This window comes from Desmodus rotundus, chromosome 2 (assembly GCF_022682495.2).
Source record: "Desmodus rotundus isolate HL8 chromosome 2, HLdesRot8A.1, whole genome shotgun sequence".
Classification (NCBI taxonomy): Eukaryota; Metazoa; Chordata; class Mammalia; order Chiroptera; family Phyllostomidae; genus Desmodus; species Desmodus rotundus.
The window spans coordinates 165058318-165085798 of record NC_071388.1 but is presented as its reverse complement, the minus strand read 5'-3'; the positions used below and the strand labels follow the sequence as shown (position 1 = coordinate 165085798).

The following is a 27481-nucleotide window of genomic DNA, read 5'->3' as shown; positions in this document are numbered from 1 at the left end:
AGAAGCAAAATATACATTCTTTTCAAAACACATGAATAAATTTCAAAGATAGACCACATAGTAGGACAGAAAACGAGCCTCAAGAAATTCAAGAAAACTGAAATCATATGAAGCATCTTCTTGTATCATGATGGCTTAAAACTAGCAACCAACCTCAAGGAAAAAATTCAAAAACATTCAAATGCATGAAAACTGAATAACATGTTATTAACTAATAATGGGTTAACAATGAGATCAAGGAAGAAATAAAAAAGTACCTGGAAACAAATGAAAATGAACATACAATAACCCAAAACCTATGGAACACAGCAAAGGCAGTCCTGAGAGGGAAGTTCTTAGCAATACAGGCCTACCTAAAGAAGACAGAAAAATCTCAAAATAACAACATAACCCTACATCTAAAAGAACTAGAGAAATGACAAAAAACAAAGCCCAGTGAGTAGAAGGAAGGTAATAATCAAGATCAGAGCAGAATTAAATGATATAGAGACCAAAAAAACCCCCAATTTTCCCCTTTTAGAGTTGAGCAAACTCATACTTGGAGCTGTTTTGCACTTGTCCACAATCACACAGCTAGGAAGTTATAAACCATACCACTTTGTGTTTAAATCCAGTGGTGTTTCTACCAATATCATATCTACCTACCCAATTTATAGTGAGACGCATTTCAGTTCAGTGAAGCAATGAACAGGACTGTTCAAAGATGAATACTATTGTGAGGTAGTGAGTGATTCCCTATTCTTGGAGTTCAATCATATGCTTAACAACTGTTTTGCCAGAATCTGGTAGTCCCCCAATTAATATATATACCTTATTAATCAAAGCATTAAAAATGAATGCTAATCGTAAAGCTAGAGGACCTCCAGAAGTGAGGTCTAGTCAGTTTAAGTTGATTGAGCTATGTTCATTCTGTAGTTATTAGAAGATAGAACACCCCAATGTTGTTCTCTGCATTTACAATCTAATGTTTTTTTTCTGTTTCAGCAGTTACCCTTATCTAATAACTGGGTAATAGAGTGTGGAACTAGAGAGTATGGAAAGAGGAAGGGCAGGGATGTTTTGTGAATTCCTAATATGAATTATTTGGCATGCTCTCACTTTATTAAAACAAGCAAAGAATGTGAGTGGTAGTAGGAGAGGGTTTAAAATAAGCAGAGAATGCTACCTGGTAAAGGAGAACAGAATACTGAGAAAGGCTAAGGAAGGCAGGGACTCTGGATTGTACTGTATTTCCCTCTTGTCGAGTAGATGCTTAACATGTATTTGTTGAAATGAATAATGACATCAACACTTCAACAAATATTTAAAGAGAACCTTCTCAGTGCTGAGCAGTGTGCTCTGTCTGGGAGCCAAAAATGAAGTAAACAAAAATCTCTATCCTTTTAAGGAATTCACGGTCTAGTAAGAAAAGACCACCAGGCAAAGCAATGGGCAAAAAAGAGAGTGTTAATGATTATGATAAAGAATAGATCAAAGTTTCTATGCAAGCAGAAAAGAGAGTATTTGATTCAGCATAAATGTGTAGGGTGAGGTTGTGGGTGTGGTGAAGGAAAGATTACAAAGAGAAAATGATGCATTATCTTTATTATCTTGAAAGATAGTAGGAAGCTCACCTGGTTAAATGAGGGATGGATTTCAGACAAGGGAAAATATTACAAAAGCACAGAGACAGAGCCTGACGAGTCTGTGTGTGACATGTGGTGGGAGTTGGAACTGAAGCTGAAGAGGTGTAGGGTTCAGATCATGAAAGGCCTTGTATACTATCGTAATTAAGTTGATCCTGATTGTCCAGGCAGAAAGCCTTGGGAAAATTTTAAAGGAGTCTCTGTGTGTTTGGAGCGTTCTCTGGCAGTCATATAAGACAGAAGCAGAAGGGAGATTAGAAAGGCTTGACCTAAAGAGTGGCAGAGGCTGAAGTAGTGGAGACAGATTATTAGTCACAGAATTAAGAGGAAGGATTCATCCATGGGATGTTAAATCAGAGAACTTGAGTAGAGAGAAATTTAGTTGCCTAGTTGTTGGAAGGGCAAGATTTTATCCATAAAACTAGGTGATGGTGAACTGAGTAGCAGAGTGAGTAATACGGAATGCCGGGGATTGGGAACACATGGCTGCCCTGAGTCTGTATTAGTTGATGACTCTTTTGAAGCGAAATCAGGAAATGGCATAAAAGTGATTTGCGCAATAAAATTAGAATAAAGACTGAAGTCTGTACATTTGGAGAAAAAACCAAGGTTGGTGGAGATGGGGAAGTAGCCATTGTCAGAGGGCGATTTTGGACTGTGCAGTGGAAACATCTTCAAGGAAATACAAATGCCATGAATTCAGCCCTTCCCCACTATAAATTCCCCGCCAAATTCTCCCAGAGGCCTTCATCCTTCAGCCACATCACCGACTGGGGTGTGGGGGTGGGGCGGTGGGGGGAGGGGGGACCATTATCTCTGGGCATTTCCCGAATCCCAACAAACCGAGAATGGCAATGTTAGAATTTTGAGAAATTACACACCACAGTCTCGAACCTACACACATATCTCACGTTGAGGAGAGAAAACAAATGCCAAGGTGTCAGGTACACGGGTGTTTCTTAAGCCTAGCTTTCCTCACTCTCCACACAGTGCCCCTTCTCCTATCCCAGACTGCTTGCCGGCTGGGGGGCTACCGCCCGAGCGCTCGGGGAGAACCCCCAGCCCGCTGAGGCGCGTCAGAGGCCCCCTCCCCGTCCCTCCCTCCCCGTCCCTCCCCCACCCCCAGCTCCGGTGGGGCTCCCAGCCCCGCCCCTTCTCAAGCTGGGCGGGGCCTTTGCTCGGCCGCTCCCCCGGCGCGTGCGGGGTCATTCCGCCGCGGCTCGGGCCGCGTACTCGGAGGTCGTCTGGCCGCCAGCGCCGCCGCCCCTCGCTTGACGCACGCAGGGGCCGGACGCGATTTGCCGCAAGTGGCTGGAGCCGCGCGGCCACCTCCGCTGCGCGGGCCGCTCCGCTCCAGCCCTCCTTTTCCCGCCTAGCCCTCCGCCCGCGTCTCCTTCGCGTCCCGGTGGCCTTCCCACCACCTCGGAGCAGCCGATCCCCGGCATTAGCTAGGTGAGTGTGGCCGCTGTGTGGCCCTGGCGGCCCTGCGGCCGGGCGGCGGGGCGGGCGCGTGGAGGCGGCGGGCCCTGCTTTCTTCCCCTGGGCGGGCCGCGGGGCGAGAGAGGGGCGCCCCCGCCGCGCTGCCCGTGTAGCCCCCGCCGCAGCTGCCGCCCCCGCTGCCGCCGCAGACAAAGCGCCGGAGGTGGGAAGCCAGGCGGGCAGTCCGTGCTTCCGCGCCGCCTGCCGGGTGCGGCTGCGGCCCGCAAACCCGGGGCCTCTCGCGTCTCCCCTCCTGAGCGCCCTTCGTTGTTACTGGGTGAAAGGGACCCGAATCGTGCAACAGGTTTACGCGTTAATCCGTATTTTCTGGCCTGCGGGGGGCCAGATGTGGCGCCCGCCTCCGGGGCGAGTCCCGGTGTCCTGCGCCCGCGGCAGTTCCTTTGTGTGGCGGGTGACCGGCCCGCCTGCTGGGTGGGGGACGCCAGCTCGAGGCCCCGGGGCTGCGCCCAGGCTCCTAGACGCCTCCCTGGTGGAGTGCGGCTTGGCTGCCGCGGGCCTGCAGGAGGTTAACGTCCTTTAAGCCTTTGGAGGAGCCACAAAGGGTAGGGAGAGAGGGTTGGCAAGGATCACTGGTTATGTATTTATTTTTTGTATGGTAGGTAGGCTCATACTGGAAAAGAGCCGCAGACTAGCCGGCTTTTCAGGGTGCGGGTGGGACTTCACCCTGGGATGCACGGTTTGGATTTGGTGCTGCTGTGACAGCCCCTGTGGTTCTCATGGTGCTTTGACATCTTCCTCTCCTGCACAGACCTCACTGAGAAGTTGGAAGCGCTGTTGAGGGGGTAACTTGATAGCAGCTGGTTGACAGGTGACCTCTTTCTTCACGTTTTGTCTGTGCCAAGTATACCCACCATGCACCCTAGCCTAGGTTGGGAAACCTTCAAATTAAAATTGCCACTCAAAGTACACCTGCGTTGGAAAATATTAATCCACCTGGTTTTCTTTGGCTTAACAAACCCTATTTTCTTAGGCGTGAGAAACTTTTTCTTTCCCCAAGGAAGTATACAGAATAAAGAAGAGTTTTATCTTTGTTTACATTCCTTGCAGTCACGCTCTTACCTAGCTGGTTTCATTGGTGTGCTATTTCAGTATAACAATACTAAATAGAAGAAAAATATCTTTCTTTTGCTTTGAGCAATAAAATACTTCTTTGTTCTGGAACCAGGAAGCTTTTATACATAATACTTTGTGTGGACAGAAGTTGGTGACTTTCTTTTTAAAAACCCCATGACCGAAGACATGTAAACATTCCCTAAGGACTTAAAAAGCATTACACAACTCTACAGATTGTACATCCAAAATTCAAGGAATAATTTTTCTGTATGTTTATTCAAACAATCTAGATTTAATTTAACCTTAAAAATTGGGCCTACTCTAAATTCCTCCACAGTAAGGAATGGAATTGATGGTGTTTAAAGAGTTTACCAAGCATTTTAACCCCTGTGAATAATAATTGGAAGGATTAATTGGTGGATGAGATTAGGAGCTGATGATGGATGCATGGACCTAGAAGGCGCACAGCAAAATCCAGAACGTGTGAAGTGGTAGAGAAGAGGATGCAAAATTCATCTGCTTGTGTTTTTGTTTGACAGGCTTATCTAAAAACTAAATGTTTACTAATTTAAAAAGCAGACAGTATTACATTTTGACCTTTTTTATGTGCTTAAAGACTACTTGAAGCTCTTTTTACTTCTGAAAACAATAAAATTTTTTCTTTGATGAAATAACATTATACCAAATTAATATGATCTGTAGAAAGTTTCTCTGGCATAATTAGTAGTTTGAGTTCACTAAAAATATCCTTTATCTGTGTAATATCTAATTTCAAAGAGCTTTTGTAGCTGTTACAAGTAATAGGAACAATCTCTTGAGAAAAGTAGGATATTTACTAACAAAAAGTAGCAGAAACTTAAATTTCTGAAATTATTTTCTTTTATCATGATATAACTCATAAACAGTAAATTCCACTCTTTTAAAGTGACAATTCAGTGGTGTTAGCATATTCACAAAGTTGGGCAAACATATCTCTTAATTCAAGAACATTTTCCTCATCCTGAAAAGACACTCCTATACCCTTTAACTGTCATTCCCATTCCTCCTCCCCTGCATTTAGCAATCACTAATCTGATTTCTGTCTCTATATATAGGTTTCCCTTTTCTGGACATTTCATGTAAACAGAATCTTACAATATGTGTCCATTTCTGTCTTTGACTTAGCAAAATATTTTCAGGATTCCTCCATATTATATTGCACACGTATCAATATTTCATTCCTTGTTATGCTGAATCATATGCCATTGTATGGATATGCCACATTTCTACTTGACTATTATGAGTAATGCTGCTGTGAACGCTCATTTACAAGTTTTTGTGTGAACGTTACTTTTTCAGTTCTGTTGGGTTAGAAGTGGTATAACTTGGTCATGTGGTAACTGTTTAACTTCTTGAGGAACTATCAAACTTTTCCATAGCTGCTGCACCATTTTATATTCCCGCCAAAAAAGTATGAGGGTTCTATTTTTCCAACACTTGTTAAAATGTTGTCTATATTGATGATAGTCATTCTAGTGGGTGTGAAGTGGTATCTCATTGTGGTTTTCATTTGCTTTGCGCTAATGCCCTAATGATGTTGAACATCTTTTAATATTGGCCATTTGTATATCTTCTTTGGAAACATGTCTTTAATTTATGATCATTTCTAAGTTTTTATTTTCACATGTATTCTCTTAGTCTTTGAAAGAATGCTGTAAAATAGGTTTATTTCTATTTTACTGCTAGGAACGGTGTAAAGAGGTCAATTTGCTTGTTTTTAACCTTAAGTAGTTAATAAGAGTAAGAATCTGACTGTGAACTTGGGTATCTAACTCTGCTTCCTACATTCTTTTCACTTCATGAGGCATACAGAAGTTGAATTGTGTTTGCAGATTTACTTGGCTAATCATTGCCAAGGTGAGGGCATGATAAATAAAAATCAACAATGAAAAGCAGGTGTTGTGGCCACATTGCCTCATATTCAACCACATTTTGTTATGCTTTCTCAAATAAATTCTTTCTTTTTCTTTCCCTAATAAGGTAGATGTGATTTCCATATATCCTGTGGGGAAACAGAGGAATTAAATCTAATAACAGCTTCTTAGTGGCATAGCTAATCCTAGAACCCACTGCTCACTGAGACATTGTGCTTTCTCTTCCCTCACAGCTGCCATATTCTCTATTTTCTCACTAATTTATTCCTTTTAATTTTAAAGTAACTGGATAATTTCACATTTTTCATAATTATTAAGATTTTCTAGGTTAAGCTGAAATTAACTTTTATTTTTGAACTAGCTGGTTTGCCAGTCTCACTTTGAATTGGAGGATTATTAGGGTATATATTTCAATTTTCATGTATTAGCCTGTACCATGTATATGCAAAATTCTCAACTCCTTCGAGGGTAGGTAGAGTTCATACGTTACATATTAATCTTTGTATGCTTATTGTCCAGCATAGTGCCTGGCACATAGCAGGGACTCTAACTTTTGTTTAATGAATGAATACAAATACATTTTTTTAATTGCAAAGAAAGAGACAACAATACAAATTATCTGTTACTCTTTTTTAGAATAATGATAGTTTAAATTCCATAAAAACGTTTTTTTTTAAGATTTTTTAAAAGATTTATTTACTTTTAGAGAACAGGGAAGGGAGGGAGAAAGGGAGAGAAACTCAGTATGTGGTTGCCTCTTGCACGCCCCCTACTGGGGACCTGGCCTGCAACCCAGACATGTGCCCTAGACTGGGAATCAAACCAGGACTTTTTGGTTCGCAGGCCCACGCTCAATCCACTGAGCTACACCAGCCAGGGCAGGAAAAAAATATTTTTTTACTCCTGGCATATAACCTAAAAGGTAATAAATCATAAAAATTAGAATGATTTAAAACTCAACATTGTTTCTTACAGAAGTGACTGTTGTTCCATGTCGGATTTTAAAAAATAGGTTCTGAGTGTCTGGTGGCACAAGTGCTTATACACTCAGTGCCCAAACATAGGCCTTGTATCCTGAGGTTTGTTAAATAAATGAATGCCCAATGAGTGAATAAAAGAATTAGTTTTTACTATAACAGGTGGAGGAGATAACAGCAAATTGATGTTTAGGCTGCATTATTCATTTATATATTTTAATTGTCAAACGTGATATACCAAGGTCTGTCCAGAAAGTATCCAGCCACGCACTATGAAAAATAGAGACATTCATTGAAAAAGATACAAGAAACATTGTACACAGGACAATGATGCCCCAGTCCCCTTCAAGGTAGGCACCTTGTGACCTCACTGAGTTCTCCCATTGTCTCTTCCACTGTTCAAAACACTCTGCAAAATCCTTTGTTGGATTCACCATCACCTGCCCTGTTGTATTGTCCTGAAATCTCATTGATAGTCTGCAATCTCTTCCCTTTCAAAGGTGATTTCAGTTTTGTGAAAAGCAAGAAGCCATAGGGCACCAAATCTACGGTGTAGGGGGGCTGAGTCACCTGGGTGATTTGATGTTTTGCCAAAAAACGGCATGACCCGTGTGATGCATGAGCTGGCATATTTCATGATAAAGCTGCCAATCACCAGTTGCCCATAGCTGCAGCCTTCTGAGTCATCCAGATACTTTCTGCAGAGGAATGTTAAAGCTTAACACAAAATTTGATGCCTATTTGTTACTGTTCTTGCTCAATCATTTTGAATGCGAAGGCCTTACAGTACACATGCTCATTCAATGGCATCGGCATGGACATCAGCCATCCCCACTGACTGGTACAGTGAAGTTGTCATTATTCAGGTGTACAAATACAAGTCCACTCTCCTTGGCTTCCAGGTTACATCCATGTTTCACAAACCGCTCATCTTATATTAACAATAGCTGGACTTTTTCAGGACAGACCTTGTGTTAATTTTAAAATTCAAATAATACATGGATATATAAAGTTAAAGCTGAAAATCTCTCATTTACTTCTTGTCCTCTTTCCTTTTTTACTCTAAGACCACTCCTCTCCCAGGTAATCATTGTTACCAGTTCAGGGTATATATTTACAAACCTATATCTTTGTATTTTTGTGTACATATGTACAAATATCGTTACATATCCAATTATACTCACATACATATGTAAGTATACACAGTGTTTTTCTTTTACAGATGGAATTATTCTACATGTATCCTTTGTTTTTCACTTAAATATATTAAGGCATTTGTGTCTATAGTCAGAAAAGATAAGCATATTTGTTTCCTTATTAGTTTGCCATTCTTGCATGGTTTTGGTCTCAAGATTAAGCCAGCTGTTAAGAATGAATGGGGAATTCTCCTTATTTTCCCTGTCCTCTGGAATAGTTTAAAATGTCTATTTTGTAAACATCTTTTAGAAATCACTTGAAAGCCTTAGGGGAAGGAAGAGATCCAAGACAACCTTTTTCATATTTCCTGTTTTTATTGTTCTGTCGAGTTTTCGATCTTATTTTGTATTACATTTTTGGTGAAGGAATCCTTCCACACACACTTATCTTCTCTCTGCTCTGATGAGTTGACAAAAGCAAATGATTAAATGAATCAGTGGATGTAGGAGTATATGTGCTTTTCTCTTAAGGAGATCCCCAGCAAAGTCCTACACTCACTAGCTGTATAACCTTAGGCAAGTTACCCTCTTCAAACTTCTGTTGTCTTATCTATAAAATAGTAATGATCCCTGCCTCACAGGAAACTTGAAAATATTAAATGAAATGAGACAACATATGAAAAACCTCAGTATTTGCATCTAATAAAAATGAAGAAATATGGAATACTAAACCGTAACATGCCATATAGATGTATATTTGTCACCATAATTATTATAAATTGTTTTGGCCTGCCAAGAACAAATTTAAGGAGAAAGGATGATAGAACTATAGGGATGATTTCTGCTAATAAATTGGAAAAATCTGAAAATATTTCCAGGCCATTTAAAATTTAATTTTGGTAGACAATGATTTTTAAATACCTACATGCTTTTGAGGTAGGGTAGTAGAGGAAAAAAATACTGGAGTAAACAGACCTGGATTAAGCTTGCATTAACACTTGTTAGCCTTGTCTCTGTAAAATGGGATAAATACACTTTATAGGCTAGTTAGGAGGAAAGATGTTAGTGTAATACCTAGCCATTTAATAGGTATTCAAATTGTTAACTTTTTTCCTTTGCATGTAATGAGTGCCTGACATTTATGATCATGAAGTGTTGGGTTCTGCTATTTTAAGGCTGCATGGAATAATGGAAAGAACTTTAGGCCCTAAGTCAGAGTTTTAACCTGTATATTACACTTACTAGGCATTGGCCTTGGACAAGTCCCCTGCTCAGCTTCTTCCATTTCCTTACCTCTAAAAAAAGGGCAAGAGAACTAATACTTATTGAGGATCTATTTTATATGCCTTCATTAGGCAGTTTACAAATCCTCTCTCATTTAATCCTCCCAATAACCCCATCAGGTAGAGATAATTGTCATTTCCCATTTTAATAGATAAAGAAACAAAGGTAGAGGAATTGGATTTTCTCCCTCCACTGTCCCCCAGTCCTGTCTGTGTTCTTTTTTCATTACAACTACTCCCTCCTGGGGATGATAGAGTGTGCCTCTTCATAGGGGGAATACCAAATGGGAAGAACACTGCAAACTGAAATACTGACTGTGGGGGGAAAAAACCCTAAACCATTATAGGATTAAACTACTTATTTATTAATGATTTCCATTAATAAAATACAAATAGAGGATTGTCAATGTGTACTAATGCCTATGCTTAAGAGTAGTAATTTAAGTTTGTAAATACTTAAGTTGCTTATGACCACTTTACTTAAATAATTTATTAGTTTTCATTGCATTTCCGATTTGACCAGGTAAAGGAGAGGGGTAGGGAGTTGTCATAAAGGGGCATATAAGCTCAAGCTCATTTGATGATATGCGTGTGTGTTGAGAAGTACTGTTCTCTCTGGTAGTTTAGCATTTACTCAAACTACAGACTCTTGGAGAGAAATAGAGAAAGTCTGCATTATAATTCATTATCTACTATAGCAAACTTGCAGAGTCACTTAAAAAATGAACCTGTCTTTTGTCAACTGGTTTATAAAGAGCTATTGATTATATTCTTGAAAGATAGTGATACTATCTTTGATAGGGATTGCCAATGCTTTAACTGTGGGTTTCATTTTATTTGATCAGATTTGGTGATATTAATATGGCATTTTTGCAAGCCTTGTGCTAGGGGTATGCAAAACAAAAAAAATATCATTGGGGCATTGCAAATTAAATTATGATTAAATAACAGTATAGGAGTTTTAGAAATTCTCTCTATTGAGACTTCAGTTATCATTTTTAGTCAGCTGAGTAGGAGTGGGGATTCCTATGTTTAGGTTAGAGAATTTTTGTCAATAGCTTGAATTGCTCTATAGAAGTTCTCATTGGTATTGAAGGCTACTCTTGCAGAATACATGTGTGGTGGGCTCAGTGTAAGAGGTAGAAAACATGGTTCCTGTCTTCAAAGAGTTTATTTTTATTTAGGGAGGCAATGAAGGAGGAAACCAAGTAAAAGGACACAGTGGATTTTTTATGCTCCTGTTTGTTCTTTGTAACATCCCTTTAGCTCCATTGGGCTTTAGTAAGATGCCATAGGTCTCTCCTGATGGATACTATCAGAAACAGTCCAACGCTTTGAAAACTGGCAGTTGTGTGTTTTATGTATCTAGTACATCCTAGTGTTCTCTTTGCTTTACAAAAATTACTGTTTGATTTAAGTACCAAGAATAGTTCTCCTTTTTAGTACTTTGCTGTTTAGCTCCTGGACTGTACACTGGGTTTTTCTTTTTGTGATGACTTCTAGAAAGCCGAAGCCAGATTTGTGGCACACGTGAGTGGGCATATAGGGTTTTATGCTGTATAATTTTTTAGCTTTTTTCTTGGCACCATTTTTGTTATTTTCTTTATTCTTTTGCTTCTATCATTTAAATTACTAACTTTTCATGGTTCTTGTATTCTCAGAGGTCTCATAGGTTCTTTTCAGATCAAAATAGGGGTATGTATAAATAAATATACATGAAATCCAAGGCAAACAGATTAATGTAGTAGAGACCATATGCAGCAAATGAGTTTATTTCATGGCCAGCTTTGATTGATAACGGTGACTGCATGGAACATGACATTAAGAAGTATTTGAAGGCATCATGTGGATTTAGTGGGAAAGGCTACTGTGATCATTGAGCAATGTTGTCACGAGTGTAGGAGTATTGATGGCCTATATTTGCTATCCCTGTTATAGACAGAATATATAGGATGCTGGATAGTACCAGTGGGTGAGTGGCTTTTTAACTTTAGAGTTAGGTTTTGCCAGGTGAGATGTGGATTTGGGAAACAAGCTGGTTATTTTGCGGGGGGGGGGGGGGGGGTCGGTCAGATTAGTCCAGCTAGAATAAAATGTGTGCAGTGCATTTAGCAGAAATGAAATTGGTGGAGAAAGTGAAGAAGGGGATGTGGGAATCCTTCTTCCATGATCCCATCCAGAATACACATTGCATTTAGTTCTCATGTCTCCTTAGTCTCCTCTGACAGTTTCTTCTCTTTTCTGATTAATTTTGAGGAGTCCTGGTCAGATACTCTGCAGACCATCTCTCAGGTGGGTTTGTCTGATGTTTTCCTCATGATTAGAATGGGGCTATGGATTTTTGGAAATAATATACAAAGTTGAGTTGCCCTTCTCATCTTGTCATGTGAGGGAGTGTGTGGTATTTGCATGATATTACTGGTGATGTTAACTTAAATCACTTGGTTAAGGTAGTGTTTTCCAGGTTTCTCCTCTGTAAGGTTACTATTTTTCTTTTTCCATACTTTATTTTTGGAAGTGATTCACTAAGTTCAGCCTATCCTCAAAGTAGGAAGGGGAATGAAAGGAGCTTTCTTTTTTAAAATGTAGTATTCCTTTAGATGGGTGTAACATTTTATTCAACTGTTCCCCTATTGACATATATTTAGATGGTTTAGTATATCCTGATAGTTAATGGAGCAGCAGATTGATGTTTTTCCTTCTACTTTCTCAAATAAATAAATAACAGTACCTAGATTCAAATCCTGGCTCCATACTAGTTATTTGATCTTGGGCTAAGCTTACTTGGCCTCTTAGTTTCTCCATATGTAAAATGAGGATAATAAGTAGGTGTTTACTGTTATTTTGTCCTTACAATAATCCTGCAATGAATATCTTTGTATATAACATTCCACATAGTGGTGGGGCAGATGGGTCCTAAAAATGGGTACTTGAGTTTGTAATTTTGATAGATATTGCCAAATTTTCCTCCCATAGATGTACCATTTTGCATGTCCACCAGGGATATGTGGTAGTACCTGTGTTCCTACATCAGTGTTAAAAAAATTATTTGAGCTTTGCCAGTTAGTGCGTATCTTTTGTTATGAATTAATTTGAGCATCTTTTCATTGAGCCATTTAAGAGTTTAAGTTTTGATACTGCTTATTATAAAGCAGCTATGCTGCATCAGCTGGGAAGTAGTAAGAAATGTTTGGGGGAAGTAATTATAGTAACTAGAAAAGGAATAGTTGGACCAGGGAAAGACTAAAAGTAGTACTGTGGTTGCAAGACAGTCTGAGAAGTGGCACACTTCAGTTGCTGGCCTCTCTTCTGGTATGACAGCATGGTGTTTTGGTAATTGTTTTTTAAAGTTTTAAGAGGATCACCAGCTTGTGTTTGCAGCCAACAATGAGGGAAGCTGCTGGGGTGGACATTGGAAGGAAAGGTTGCAGTTGCATTAAAATAAAACTGAGCCCTGGCCAGGTGCTCAGTTGTTTGGAGTGTTGTCCCATACAACAAAAAGGTTGTGGGTTTGATTCCCGGTCAAAGCACATACCTAGGTTGTGGGTTCAGTCCCTAGTAGGGAGGCAACCAATAGATGTTTCTCTCTCACATTGATATTTTTCTCTCTCTCTCTCCTCCCAGTTCTTCCTCTTTAAAAAAAGTCAATTAAAAAAAGTATTCTCGGTGAAGATTAAAAAAGGAAACAAAAACTGAAAGCTAATCTAATCCATCCTTTATGGTATGCATGTTTATTATGTTGTATAATATTGGGCAGAAATTAAAAGCAGTTACATATATAATTGTAATTATCTTTAACATATAGTTTTTCAAGTTTTTCTTTCGCATTGCTTTCTCTAGTATGTATAATTGCCAGTCAGTAATTTTTTCCTGATATCATGTATTGTGTACTGATTAATGTCTGTTATCATTAAACTAACCCCTTCCAAACCCCCTTTCCCAACCACACTGTAAAAAATACAAATGTTGAATCTTTTACATCAGCTGCAAGGGGGTGGTAGTGGCAGTGATGGTCTTTTGTTTGAATTTCATGTTTGGGTGAGTCCATAAACTCAGCCTAGCCATTCATGAATTATAGGCACCCTTTTCCCTAGACATTCATGGTTCCTTTACTCACCTGCCAGAGGCTACAAGAACTCTGGGAAGGAGACAGACTGCGGGAGTTTGGAGGGAGAGAGGAGTTACAAAATGACCACCATTCTGAAAGAAGGAAAGGGATATCAAATCAGGAGAAGGAAGTGTACACCATGAAAATGGAATTTGGATCCTTGGAATTTGAGATTCTTAGCTTCCAAATAATGAAGTAAAAGAGTGGAGAAGGCAAAGGAGAACTCAAGTAACATTAGTTGACTCTTTTTACCCAGCTCCCCCAGGCTTATTATCAAGATTAAAGAATTTTCTTATTCGACTCAGCAAAATAAAATACAAACCTCCTGTACCCTCAAACCAAGTTAACTCAAAAGGTGAACATTTCTTCTAGCTGCCTTAAATTACTGAGTGCAGTCCTTGTTTAAGTCCTTTTCTGTTTTGGTAGGGAAACTGGAAGACAGTGGCCTTTTGTGGGTGGGAGGTGTGAAGGATACATTGTGGGTGGTAGAGAACTTAGAAGGCAGGAGAAAGGGAAGCTTAGAGGTAGCTGAAAAGACAAGCATGGACTTTTACAATTATTACAGGATCCTGGGCTGTCTTTATTCATAGGCAAATGAAAGCTCTATTCCAAGTATTTCCTCCCTTACCGGATAGGCAGCTAACCAGACAGACATCTTGAGGTGAGAGGCAAACTACTACTACTACTACTACCCTGTAATTTAGGATTTGTGTCCAGTTTACTTCCAAAATACCAAAGAACTCCAAGGTTAGAAAGGGGAGTGGGTGCATTAGGGTATCCAAATTAAACAGGTAACAACACTTGGACTATAGTACAATTCTATCTTAAACTTATAATTTCTGTTAAAATACCATTTGTGTTAACCTGCTTTTGTACATTGTGGAAATATTTAAGCCCATCAGTTATTTATACTGTAGTGCGAATCATTTAAGCAGATAATTATTGATTTTCTCCTTAATAATTGGCTGAGATCAGATACTAAGGCAGTAAGAATGTTGATAGAAGAGGAGAGGTAATTTTATAATTCACATCTTTTGTGCAGGATCCTGCTGGACCCTGTGGTTAACTTTAGGTGACATTTAAAAATTAAGTCTGTTTTGCAAAGAGAACACAGCATTTTATGAAAATGGTATTTCTTAGACAACTTAATATTACTATGTCCAATAGTATTCTTTCAAGATTTCTTTTAATTATCTATTTTTTTTAATAAGATGGTTGCAGGAACAGTACAGATAATATGGCATTTTCTTATACAGGTCATTGAAACCAGAGTTTTATAAAATCAATAGTATTAACGTGACATTGAGCATTTATATTTCATCAAGAACTGAGATACAGAGTAAGAATACAGTATATTAACTACTTGTAAGAAAGGACTTTGCTACTAGAGCAGAGAAATCAGACAGTAGTAATGATTAGTAAATACAGGACTCTTGCATGTTTTATGATAAAATTGATAGACACTTGGCATCTCAGTAGTGTATTTGACTTAAGAGCTTGATAGAACTCTTAGATTCAATAATGAAAGTTGTTAGGGCAAAGGAAAGAAGGGCAAGTTAGAGGAAAAAGAAAGAAAAAATAGGTGAGTTAACAGAGAACATAAAAAAGGATTAAAGACAAGAATTCAATTAACTTTTGTGAGAACAAAGTCTCCTCTGAGGAAGTAGAAATAAGGTGCTCTAGTTCCTTCTTTATTTTAGGGACACGTATTCAGTTTGGTTTGTTATATATGACCTCTATAAGCAAAATACACAAGGGATTATAAAATGACAGACTTTTTCCCTACAGTTAGTCATTTACTAAAAGTGATAAGTTTCTAGTTTCATATAGAAATTGGCATGACTCGGAGGACTACTTCAAAAGAGCTGATACTTTATCTTAAGTTAATTTTAATGAATGATGGTGAGAGTTATTGGAATATTGTCAAGTTACTTGTCAGATTTTTTTTTCTAAATGTAGTGTATGCTGTAAGTATAGTGCTTTAATATATATTTTTGTGGAACCTAAAAATTTTGAAGGAATTTAATTAATGATTACAGAATTTTTAACAGAAGATTAAGAGAAGGCATTCATTTTTATTATGTCAATAGCTTTATACGGGCTTATTAATATCATTTTACTTATAGAATCATTTTAATATTTGTATGCCATGTTTGTATCTCTGTCCTCTTGGCAGGAGATTAAAGGTTTCAACTCCCATGGATTCTTGTCTCTGGTGAGTGGGGGTAGGGGTTGTCTCCGTACCCCTCTAGGTATTGAGGGATTTTGAAATCACCCTTTTATGCTACTGGAAAGTAGGCATATGACCATATTTTGCACATGTGTAATTACCAGTGCTTATTCTGGAAAATAATCACTTTCTTTATTCCTAAAGAAAATGAAATTTACCACTTAAAATATCTCCAAACTAACTTAGTTGTAGTTGGTACTTGCAGGAAAGAGACAGACATAATAATAAAAAGTAAAATTGACTCAGTTCCTGACCTTCTGGAGCATGTACTTTTAATAGATGCTAAGCTTTAATTTATGCTTGGAAATATAGACTATGACAGAAACATGTGGGAAGGGCCAGGTAAGCAAAGGTCAGATCATGCTGTGTTCCCCGCAAGTCTTTAAGACAAAGTGATCATCAGGAAGCCATCAGAAAAACCAGAAGGGGGAGGTATCAAAGACATCTACAACAGTGCTAATTTCTGATTATGATTTTATATATTTTATGTGATCATATTTCCTTCATGGAAGCCTTCACACGGACTATGATGTCATTACTAATTTAAGGATCTTTTTCTTAAGATTAGAAAGTAATTTCACTTATCCCTGTATTGTATATTTGGAAAAGAGGGCAAGTCTGACACTTGTAATATTTTCCTTTAAACTTTATTCTGATAGAAGATTATATAATCGGCCTAGTTTTAGATCATGAAAGACTAAGCAATGATTTGATTGTATAGAATTGAGTATAAATCAGGAATTACTGCTTTTAAAGTACTTTGGCCAAAATAATGTTCTTGTACTTACGTATTATAAAGTAAAGCTACTTTTGGTTTGGTGTTGTATTATTTCATTTACATAAATTTTAGTCCCAGCTCATAATTTTTAAAGCTTGCAAACAACAAAGTGTCCTTAATCATCAAATTGTAGAAAATAAAAATTGAAAACTATATAGGACTATTTGTTTTCCAAGGATGAGTAGAAAAGAAAAGAAGTCCAGAGCTTATTCTAACTTACATTAAATAATAAGCAGAAGTACATGTCCTCTCCTGTGTGAAATGTTTATTAGTCTCAAAATTATTTTTTAATGTTCTTAGCTTTTACTTTTCAACACATAGATTGAGGCTTTATTAACCTTTTCTACCCTCTCATATGCTTGTGTGTGTGTATTAATTCATGTTAATAAACAGTGTTTAAGGACCTATTATATTCTAAGTAATTCAACAAATAAATATGCATTCAGACAAGAAGAAATAAAAGATCCAAATTGGAAAAGAAGAAGTAAAACTGTCATTATTTGCAGATGATAAAGATTCTGCCCAAAACTACTAGAACCGATAAATGAATTCAGTAAAGTAGCTGAATATAAAATTAATATTCAAAAATTGGTTGCATTTTTATACACTGATCAGAATGGGAAACTAAGAAAATAATCCCATTTACAATTGCAGCAAAAAAAAAAATACATAGCAATAAATTTAACCAAGGAGGTAAAGACCTGTACTAGGAAAATTATAAGATACTAAAGAAAGAAATTGAAGAATACACAAATAAATAGAAGCACATATACCGTGTTTATGGATGGAAGAATTAACATTAATAAAATGTCCATACTACCTACAGTAATCTGTAGATTCAATGCAATCTATCAAAACACAAACAACATATTTCACAGAACTAGAACAAATAACCTAAAAGTTTATATGGAACCAGAAGAGACCCTCAATAGCCTCAGCAATCTTGAAAAAGAAGAATAAAGTTGGGGGTATCATGCTGCCTGATACCAAATTATAAGGCTATAATAATCAAAATAGCATGGTATTGGCATAAAAACAGATACAGATCAATGAAATGGAATAGAAAGCCCAGAAATAAACCCATGCCTTTATAGTCAATTAATATTTGAGAAAGGAGTCAAGAATTTACAACGGGGTTAAAGACAGTCTATTTAATAAATGGTGGTGGGACAGGTACATGCAAAAAAAAAAAATAAAACCTAGACCACCTTCTTACACTCTATACAAGAATAAGCTCAAAATGGATTAAAGACTTAAATATAAGACTTGAAACCATGAAACTCCTAGAAGAAAACAGGCAGTAAAATCTCTAACATTTCTCAGCAATATTTTTTCTGATACTGTATATCTCCTTAAGCAAGAGAAGCAGGAAGCAAAATAAACAAATGGGACTACATCAAACTAAAGCTTTTGCACAACAAAGGAAACCATCAACAAAATGAAGAGACAATCCACTGAATAGAAGATATTTGCCAATGGTATATCTGATAAGGAATTTATATTCAAAATTTATAAAGAACTCATACTATTCAACGCCAGAAAAACCAAACAATCCAGCTAAAAAACGGGCAGAGGACCTAAATAGACAATTCTCCAAAGAAGACATACAGATGGCCAACAGACATATGAAAAGAAGCTCAACGTCACTAATTGTCAGAGAAATGCAAATTAAAACCACAATGAGATATAATCTCACACCTGTTGGAATTTCTATCATCAATATATCCACAAAAAATCAAGAGTTAGTGAGAGTGTGGAGAAAAGGGAACCCTTGCGCACTTTTGGTGGGGATGCAAATTGGTGCAGCCACTACGGGAAACAGTATGGAGGTTTCTCAAAAAATTAAAAGGAATTGCCTTATGACCAAAATTAGTAGTAGAACTAATAGGTGAAAGATAGATGGATAGATAAATTTATCACAAGGAATTGGCTCATGTGGGTATAGTTCACAGTTTTTTCCCTTGTTTACAATGTGACCTTGCTTTATATGTTGCTTTTGAGAAGTCTGATGCCTGTGTTAATTTTCTTGCCCTTGTAAGTTTTTTGATTCTTTTGCTTGGAATTTTTTATTTCCCCTTTTATTACTAAAGTCTAGTCATTTTCCTTAGAGTTTATTGTAGTAGGTCAATTTTCCCTGCTACGTAGTGGATCCTTTTAATATATAAAACTGGGTCTTTTGTTTCTTTTGATTATAGTTGTACATGCTATTTTAGTACAGTGTTTTGTTTTTCTTTTTCAGGGATTCCAGTTATGCATAATTATGTCTTCTTTGTTTATCTTTACTTTATAAAACTTACTATTTTTACTTTATTATCTCATTTCCATTCTCTTTGTTCTTTTACTGCAGCAGTCCCCAATCTTTTTGGTATGGGTGGGTGGGTGGGGCAGGGGATGGAGGTGGAGCTCAGGTGAGCTTCACTTGTGGCCCAGTTCTTAATAGGCCGTGGGCCAGGGGTTGGGGACTCCTCTTTTACTCTTATCTTTTAATGCCTTTAAAATTTTTATTTGATTTTATTCAGCACGTTGTAATTTAGTTTTCAATTCTGATACAATTTTGTCTTTTTCTTCTATTTTCTCACTGAGTTCAGTCACCTCTTCTTTCATTTATTTCTCTTTGCTTTTATCCATTCTGTTTTTAGGTTTTAAATTTCTGCTCCAGAGTGGTGTTTCTTTTTTTTTTTTTTTAAATATCCGAAATGCTTATTTAAAGAGATAAAATTCAGTGTGGAATCTTATATTAACATTTTTGGCTTTGTCTTTTTTTGTTCTGACTTCATTTTTTATAATTTTACATAGATCCAGATTGCTTATGCTTCTGCATTTCTGTGAGCAGGGCTGATTTTTAAGAGGTTTTAAGAGAATACTGATTTAAGAATCCCCTTCTCTGCCCCTATAGTATAGATTGTTGTATGTCTTTATTTACTTTTGTGGGGGAGAAAGGGTTGTGTCCTTCTCACTTGGCCTCAGTGGTTGATAGATACCAAGATAGATTCCTGGGAGATGGAGGGATTATAATAAGGAAGGGGTTCAGAAAGGGTGATTGTCTGGTCTCTTTAATTTTAAGCATTGAGGCCAATGTAATGGGCTTAACTAAAGGGGGGATTTAATGTAAGAATTCTAGCATATCTCCGTACACAGAATGGCACCTGGGCCCTCTTAAGGCATTGAAACTAAGGTGAGAGGCAAAGCAACTTTGCCTAAGGTTTTCAGGGGCTCCACAAACAAAAGTCATTAAAAACAGGAAGTGTTACTTTGGTGCCTCCTACTTAACTGGTATGCTTTGTTCTAGAGCATGGGTGTCAAACTCATTTTCAAGGGTGGGGTGGTCACATCAGCCTCCTGGTTGCCTTCAGAGGGCCGAATGTAATTTTAGGACTGTATAAATGTAACTACTCCTTAACTGTTAAGCAAGAGCTCGGCACTGCCGCTGGGTAGAAACAAGGTGCCGGGCAGGATAAAACAAGGTGGAATAAAATAAGGTGTAGGGTCGGATTCAGCCCTCGGGCCTTGTGTTTGCCACCTGTGTTCTGGAGGCAGCACCACTAGAGAAAGTCCTTTTAAACTTAAATTATTTTTGTGTAAACAAGCACTATGGTTTTTATTAAAAATTGACTTTTTATGACAAAAATATTGACAAAAATATTTTTTTAAATTTCTGTTGCCAAATCTTACCTCTAGAAATATAGTATTAGTTGATGACAGAAATGATATTGCCTCAATTATTAGAAGTACTTGCTAGCAATAACTTATTTTTGACTGTCCAGGGGAATCCTAGCGTTTCCTCTGTGGTTCTTTTGTGGGTTCTACAGAATACGATAATCTGCCAGGTGAGATATGAGTGCTAGAGTCAGGAGATATCTAAACACTGAAACAATAACTAGGAACTGTTTATAGATATTAAAGTGAGAAAGTGAGGTGCAGGAGAGGGTGATGGTGAGTACTGTAATAAAAGAGAAATTGTAGTTTCAGGAAATGGAAAAATCATGCTAAATAGTGACTTTTTTCATGTGTTGAAATATAGATAATGCAAACTCATTTAGACTGTAAATGTAGTAAATTTAAATAAACCATTCTAAAAGGCGAAAGTTGGAGTTGGCTCCGTATAAAGAAGGCTTTATAAAGTGCCTCTCTTCATTCATAATCCCGATGGGCCAGATCCCAAGATGTTACAGTAAAGGTCCTTGAACTATGTAATTTAATATTCTGTTCAGAGTAATGCATGCTCTATTCATAGTGCTTTGTCAAGTTTAAAATTATCTCAATTTGCTTTTCCCTTTTTCTTCTGCCTCCTAATTATTCTGCCCAGTGGTACCTAAGTGAAAAAGCTGGCAGGATCATAAGAAAGGAGTTTATTCAATGAATATTTACTGTGCATTGGTTATGTGCCAGGCATTGTTCTAGTGAAATAAATAGACACATTTAAAGGACTGAGCCAATACCTACATTAATTTCAGAATAAGTTTTTTTGGCTCTGTTGGCTTTATAGGTAAAATAAATTGTTTTTAAATTTGGAACGTGCTCTTGGGTGTTAATATGTGTTACACGCAAAACATTTGGGCCTTCTTTCTTTTCCGGGTCAAACAATATTCTTAATTGATTCTTCATCTAAGAGATGTCTGGTCTTCTTACCAGCCACACATCACAGTGAATGCATATTGTGGACATAAACTTTCGCTTTCCTTAGTTATTTAGTACTCAAAGAGTAGAATATGGTGATGATGATGGAGAGTGGGAAGGTGACTGCTGACAAAATGAGTCTATTCACAAAGTGAAACAGTCCCGAAGAGGGAACAAAAGTCTCCTGTGCCAGCAAACAGCAAGGGCAGGGATGCTGCCTGCATGCCTACCTCTCTTTAGCTTCCCCTCCTCTGCTGGCTTACATGGGGGCTAAATACTCAGATCTCTCTTCATAAAGGACTTTAGAATATGATAGTGAGTATGTGACTATTTTAAAATTATGTATGGTCTATTCTCTCTTGATTTTGAAATAAAATATTGCTAAGTACAAAAAAAGGATTATAGCCTCTTCTTTTACAGTATTGTCATGTTTAAAGATCTAATAATCTTAATTTTATCATGGATATTTTTGAACATATAAAAGCAGAGAGAACAGTAAAATGAACCACTGTTTACCTGTCATAAACTTTCAACAGTTAATCAACGCATGGCCAATACTATTGGATGTATATTCCCCATCCTCTTCAAGGACAACAATACCAGACATATTTCATTTGTAAATATTAAAGTATATGTTACTAAAATATAACATACTCTTTTTAACAAACATAACCTAATGATGTTATATCTAAAAACTGAACAATTCTATTCTAGAGATTTTAAAGACCTGTATTATTCATTATAATAAAGGTTACTCCATTAAACAGGACCATGAGGAGTAATATAATTAAAGTCTTGGACTCAGCCTTAGGTTTATATGCCAGCTTTGCTACTTAGGAGCTGCTTGACCTTGAGCAGGTTAACCTCTCTTCATCTCACTAAGCCTGTTTCCTCAGCTGTTAAATGCTGACAACAATAATTTTAACCTCATGGGATTGTTGTGCGTTATAAGTGAAACAATGCACATAAAGGGAATAGGATACTGCTTTGTGCACAGAACATTCTCAATCATGTTAGTCATCGTTGTTCTTTTTATTTGGAGGTTTAAAGAAATAAACGTAACTAATTTGAGATTTCGCTTTTACTGTAGTATAGGTGATGTTTCCAAAGTGATTTACATACAGTGATTCTCTAAGCTCTGATTTTTAGGGAATGTAGAACAGTCTTAGTATTTTTTTTAAATTCAAAGGCACATTTTATACTTTTCTCAGAAGCAAAGTTGATTTGTTTTAAAACATAATACTGTTGAAAAAATAATACCTTTAATAAAATTTTGGATGTCTTTATGTGTTGGTGTGAAAACTTTGAGATACCCTAAGAGATTTATTTATAAACCTTCCCATAGGTTAAAAACAAAAAGCAAATCTAAGTTGCCTTTCTAGTACCAATTTATTTAGAATAATAATAGAGAGTTTGGGCATCTGTGAACATAAAAAAGCTATCAACAATATTGCTTATATTCTCCTTTCTTCCCTATATTTAATCAATTTAATTTTTTGTATTGTTTGACCCCATCCAGAATGAAAGAAATTTGTCTTTGAAGCTGCAGTTCTTTTATATAGCCATGTGCTTTAATTATATTGGAAATTGGGGGATATATTGCTCAGCATATGCAATTCATTTTACAGATTTTCTGGAACATATCGCTTTCATATTTTTAGTTTTTAGTTTTTAATTCTTAAAGTACACACCATTTTTATCCAGATTTTTCTGATTTACAAAATGGACAGTTTTGTTTATTTTTTAAATTATTTTTGACAGCTTTACTGAGGTAAAATTTACATATGATAAGATTCACCCATTTTAAGTGTACAACGCAGTGACTTTTAGTAGATTTACAGAACCATCACAATTTTATTTTACATTTCCATCACCCCTGAAATGAATTCTTGTGTCTATTACCAGTCATTCCTCCTACCTACCCTCAGCCCTAGGCAACCACTAATTTACTTTCTATCTCTATGGATTTGCCTATTTTGGATATTTCATGTAAATAGAATCTTACAACATGTGACCTTTGGTATCTGGCTTATTTCACTTAGCCTAATGTTTTAAGGTTCATCCATGTTGTACCATTCATCATTCCTTTTTTTAATTGCCAAATAGTATTCCATTATATGGATGTGTCAAATTTGTTTATCCACTCAGAATTGATAGGTGTTTGGGTTGTATCCCTGTTAAGTTAATGTTGTGAATAACACGGCTATGAACATTTGTGTATTAGTTTTTGTGGGGACGTATTTTCCATTTAAAAAATTATTGTATAAAATAATGGTTCTCTGCTACTCATATGTTTTTAATGTTGATTTTATTATGTGACAGCATACTGTGTGTCACCGTGTCTGATGCACACCCATGTTTTGTGTGCATTGTACATGGGATTATTATGCCCAAGGTATGTAATCATTATACCCATGAATAATGTGCATCCTTATTTTTCCTCAAAAGTTTGGGCAAAAAAGTGCACATTGTACATGGCAAAATATGGTAATATAGTGAAGAGAAGCACCCTGCAGAGGTTCAGAAGCCTAGGTTTCAGGTTGTTACCCTTTTACTTAGGAGCGTAAGTCTGTATTTCTAGATGTCAGTTTCTGTTTTAGATTGAATGTTTGTGTTGAAAACTGTTCCCCAATGTGATGGTATTTGGAGGTGGGGCCTTGGGAGTTGATTAGCGCTGTAATAAAAGAGACCCCAGAATGCTCCTTTGCCCCTTATACCGTGTGAGGGAAAAGATGGCCCTCTGTGGATCAGGAAGTGGGCTCTCAGCTCAGACACTAAATCACCAAACATTGAATCTTGTTCTTGGACCTCCCAGCCTCCAGAAATGTGAGAAACAAGTTTCTCTTACTTACAAGCCACCCATTCTATGGCATTTTTGTTATAGCAGCCCAAGTGGAATAAGACAGTCTCCTTATCAATAAAATGAAAAGGTTTGACTAGATGCTCTCTAGGTTTTAAGTCAATGATTTATAAATCTGTTAATTTGTGTATGGCCTTGGACAAACTGCTTAATTAACTTCTCTGTACCTCAGTTTTATCATCAGGAAAAAAATGGGGATATTAATGGAATTGTATGTTGTTCTGAGGATAAAATAATATTCTTGGACCATAAAAAATGCCAGGATATGTTAAATTACTAATAATAAAGTTGTAACCATATTAGTGTTCTAGACCAAGAAGGCCTTAGTGGGAATGCTTTGTCTGTGGCCTCAGTGGAGAATAATGGTATTAAACCAGTAATTAGTGGGGGAAGAAACATTTAGCTACTAATAATAGGTGCCATTTATTGAGTGCTTACCATCCTGGAGTGTATTAAACACTGTACATTAGCTCACCTAATCCTCAGTCATCTAAGTTCAGTGATCATTCCCATAAAAAATGAAATGAATTGCCCAAACCACCTCGCCAGTAATGGCCTGCTTCAGGTATATACCCTGGCTCCAAGGCCATGATGTTTACTACTGCACTAAACTCCCTTTCAGGGAGAACAACTCTTTTGAGCAGAATCCTATAGGGGTTTTCAGTGGATAAGCTCTTTGCTTGTGAAAGATAGCTACTATTGTTAACTGTTCTTACGAGGGATTAAAAAAGAGGTTATCATGCCTTGACCCATATGGCTCAGTTGGTTGGGCTTTGTCTTGCAAAGCCAAAGTTCGCTGGTTGATTCCCAGTTTTGTCTGGTCCCCAGTTGGGGAGTATACAGAAGGCAGCAATGTTTCTCTCCCTCTCTTTTGCCCTGCCTTTCCCCTTCTCTCTCTAAAAAAACAACTAAAAAAGAGGTGATCATTCTATAAATAGTTTCCATATGTATTTTATATCACTTTGTTCCATGTGATAGTGAAATGACATTTAAGTTACTAAATAAATTAAAAGGTTTACAGTATGTTCAGTATTTTTGTAGTTTTAGGTAAAAAAAAAGGTACAATATACATTTTTTTATAAATAGGACTTTTAGTCTGATGGAAAATAACTCGTATGTTCCACTGGCTTCTTTCTGCCTGGGAAATAATATAATTTCTACTTCTTGAATAGTTTTTCATCTTTTTATTAACTTAAATATTTAAAAAAAATTTGTGGTACTTTTTTTTCTTTCCCTAGTGTAGTCTTTGCTATATACCAAATATTTACATCATATATAGAAAAAAACTTAACTAGTACCAAAATTTCAATTCATGTTATATGTATTTTACTTCATTTGAATAAGAGAACCCTTTTGTGTGATACACAACAAATAAACCATTAGATACCAAAAATCAATTTGTGTGCCAGTTATTTGTATTGGGTTGGCCAAAAAGTCCATTTAACTTTTTCCATAAAAGACACATTTTTTATTTTCACCAATAACTTTATTGATTTGTATATTTCGAGTATGTCAGCCATCTCCCACTATTGGCTTATTGTGGGTAGAGGCCAGGGGTACTACTAAACATCTTCTAATGCATAAGAGAGCCCCACAGCAAAGAATTGTTTGGCCAAAATGTCAGTAGTACCACGAAACTTCACAAACCACTTTTGAAACATTCGATCAGTCACAGCACCTTCTCCACAACACTGCACAAATCTTTTTTTATGTTTTAGTTGTGTTTTTACTTTTCTTGAAATAATAAAGCATAATACACTGAAAATGTTTATTTTTTTCCATCTTCAATATTAAAATGGCTGCACAAAAATTCACCAATTTTGTAGTCTTTTAAAAAATGCATGCTGATATGACAGCTGTTAAAAATACAATCTAACAAAATTTTTTTGAAGTTAAAGACAACTAAGTACTACTAGAGCTGTTGTATGGGAAAAACTAACAAACTTTTTGGACAGCCCAATATTAGGAACTCCGTAATACATCTGAACCTATATTCAGATCCATTAGACTATATTATATGTCTGGAATATTGGACTTAATCTGAGATCATCTCAATAAAAGGCATATATGTCTTTGCTAAAGACAGAGGGAGAATACTTTTATTTTCCCAGGATAAAGGTCAGGAGAGGAAAATTTGGTGATGACCCAGAGAAATTTTGAGATTAAGAGGAGGGTAGGACACACCTACAGCAGGTTAAGAGGGGTTGAGATCTAGAAATCAGAGCATGGTTTTATAAAGTTACTGTGGCTGGATTTGTTTCCTCCTCCGTTGGTGAAAGGAGACTTACCCAGCCAGTTGAACTCAGTGGACACATCCATTGCCCTCGAGAAGGAAGTGGTCCAAGCTTCTTGGAGCTCAGTGCAAGATTCGTTGCAGAAGCCCTCCACGTAGAAAGCTCATTGCCGAGAGCTCTAGCCAGCAGATGAAGTTCTAGCCATCCTCTACAGCTGAGGATACTACAAATATCTTTACCTTCCTGCAATTCCACAAGCCTGATTCACTTCTCTAAAGCAATATTCCTTATTCCTTTCACTGCCCCAATTTTGGTGAAGAAGCAGCCAAATTTCTGAGGATTTATCAATAAATAAACATACATAAGAAGAGCCAAAGATTTGAAATATTATTCAATTAAGGAATCTTTGAAGCTGGATCTTCAAAAATGGAGGTTTGTATCCCCAAGGTTGTGGTAGAATAGCCAGAGGAGCGAGGAAGTTCTTAAAAGAAACTGACTTCCCTCAGCTTCTGACTTTGTGAACAACAGTGTTCAGTGACTCCTGTTGAGAAGGGGCAGGGCAAGGAGAGTGGTATAGGGATAGACGCTTATTTTGTAGTCTTTGTAAAAGGCGAAAGATTTATACGATCTGAAGAGAAACCAGAGTATTTTGCAAATGGTTTTTAAGTGGTGGTTTGTCATTACCATTAGACTTTTGAATTTTTGAAGTTTAAATACAGTATAAGACTTAATGTTCTACTGGACTTCTTAATGTAGAATTTTCTTTCAAGGTAAATCATTGATAGTTTCATAGAAAGCTCAAAGTCTCTTTCCATTGCCGCCTTCCCTTTCATCCTTTCTTATTGAATAAGTCCCGATCCATTCATAAAAATTGTATTAATACAGTGATATTTTAGCCTTGAATTTTATTTGGAGGAATTAGTTTTGGATATTCCTGTGTTGTGGTGAAAGTTAACCTTGTTTCATCATTTTCATTTAAAATCTGCCCCAAAGAATTGTTGATCTTTCACTTAGAACTGTCAATACTGTAAAACCAGATTAATAAAGATACACTGGCATCTGCAGTAACAACTCACATAAATTTTTAACTGTTAATCTGCTTTATGGATGTATCATCCTGAAGTTGAAGAATGTTTTATTTTTTGTGTAATTTTATATATATGAATA

At 36.9% G+C, this 27481-nt stretch overlaps 1 protein-coding gene across 2 annotated transcripts in view; it reads left to right on the top strand.

Moving 5' to 3' along the window:
• Positions 1-2823: 2823 nt before the first annotated feature.
• SESTD1 (SEC14 and spectrin domain containing 1) overlaps positions 2824-27481 on the top strand; it is a 96727-nt gene continuing 72069 nt past the window's right edge. The window contains exon 1 of one of the 2 annotated variants that reach the window (XM_053918812.2): positions 2824-3077. The gene's annotated coding sequence lies outside the window, so the exon portion shown is untranslated. The remainder of the gene's footprint in view (positions 3078-27481) is intronic. The other variant, XM_053918811.1, reaches the window with a different exon arrangement.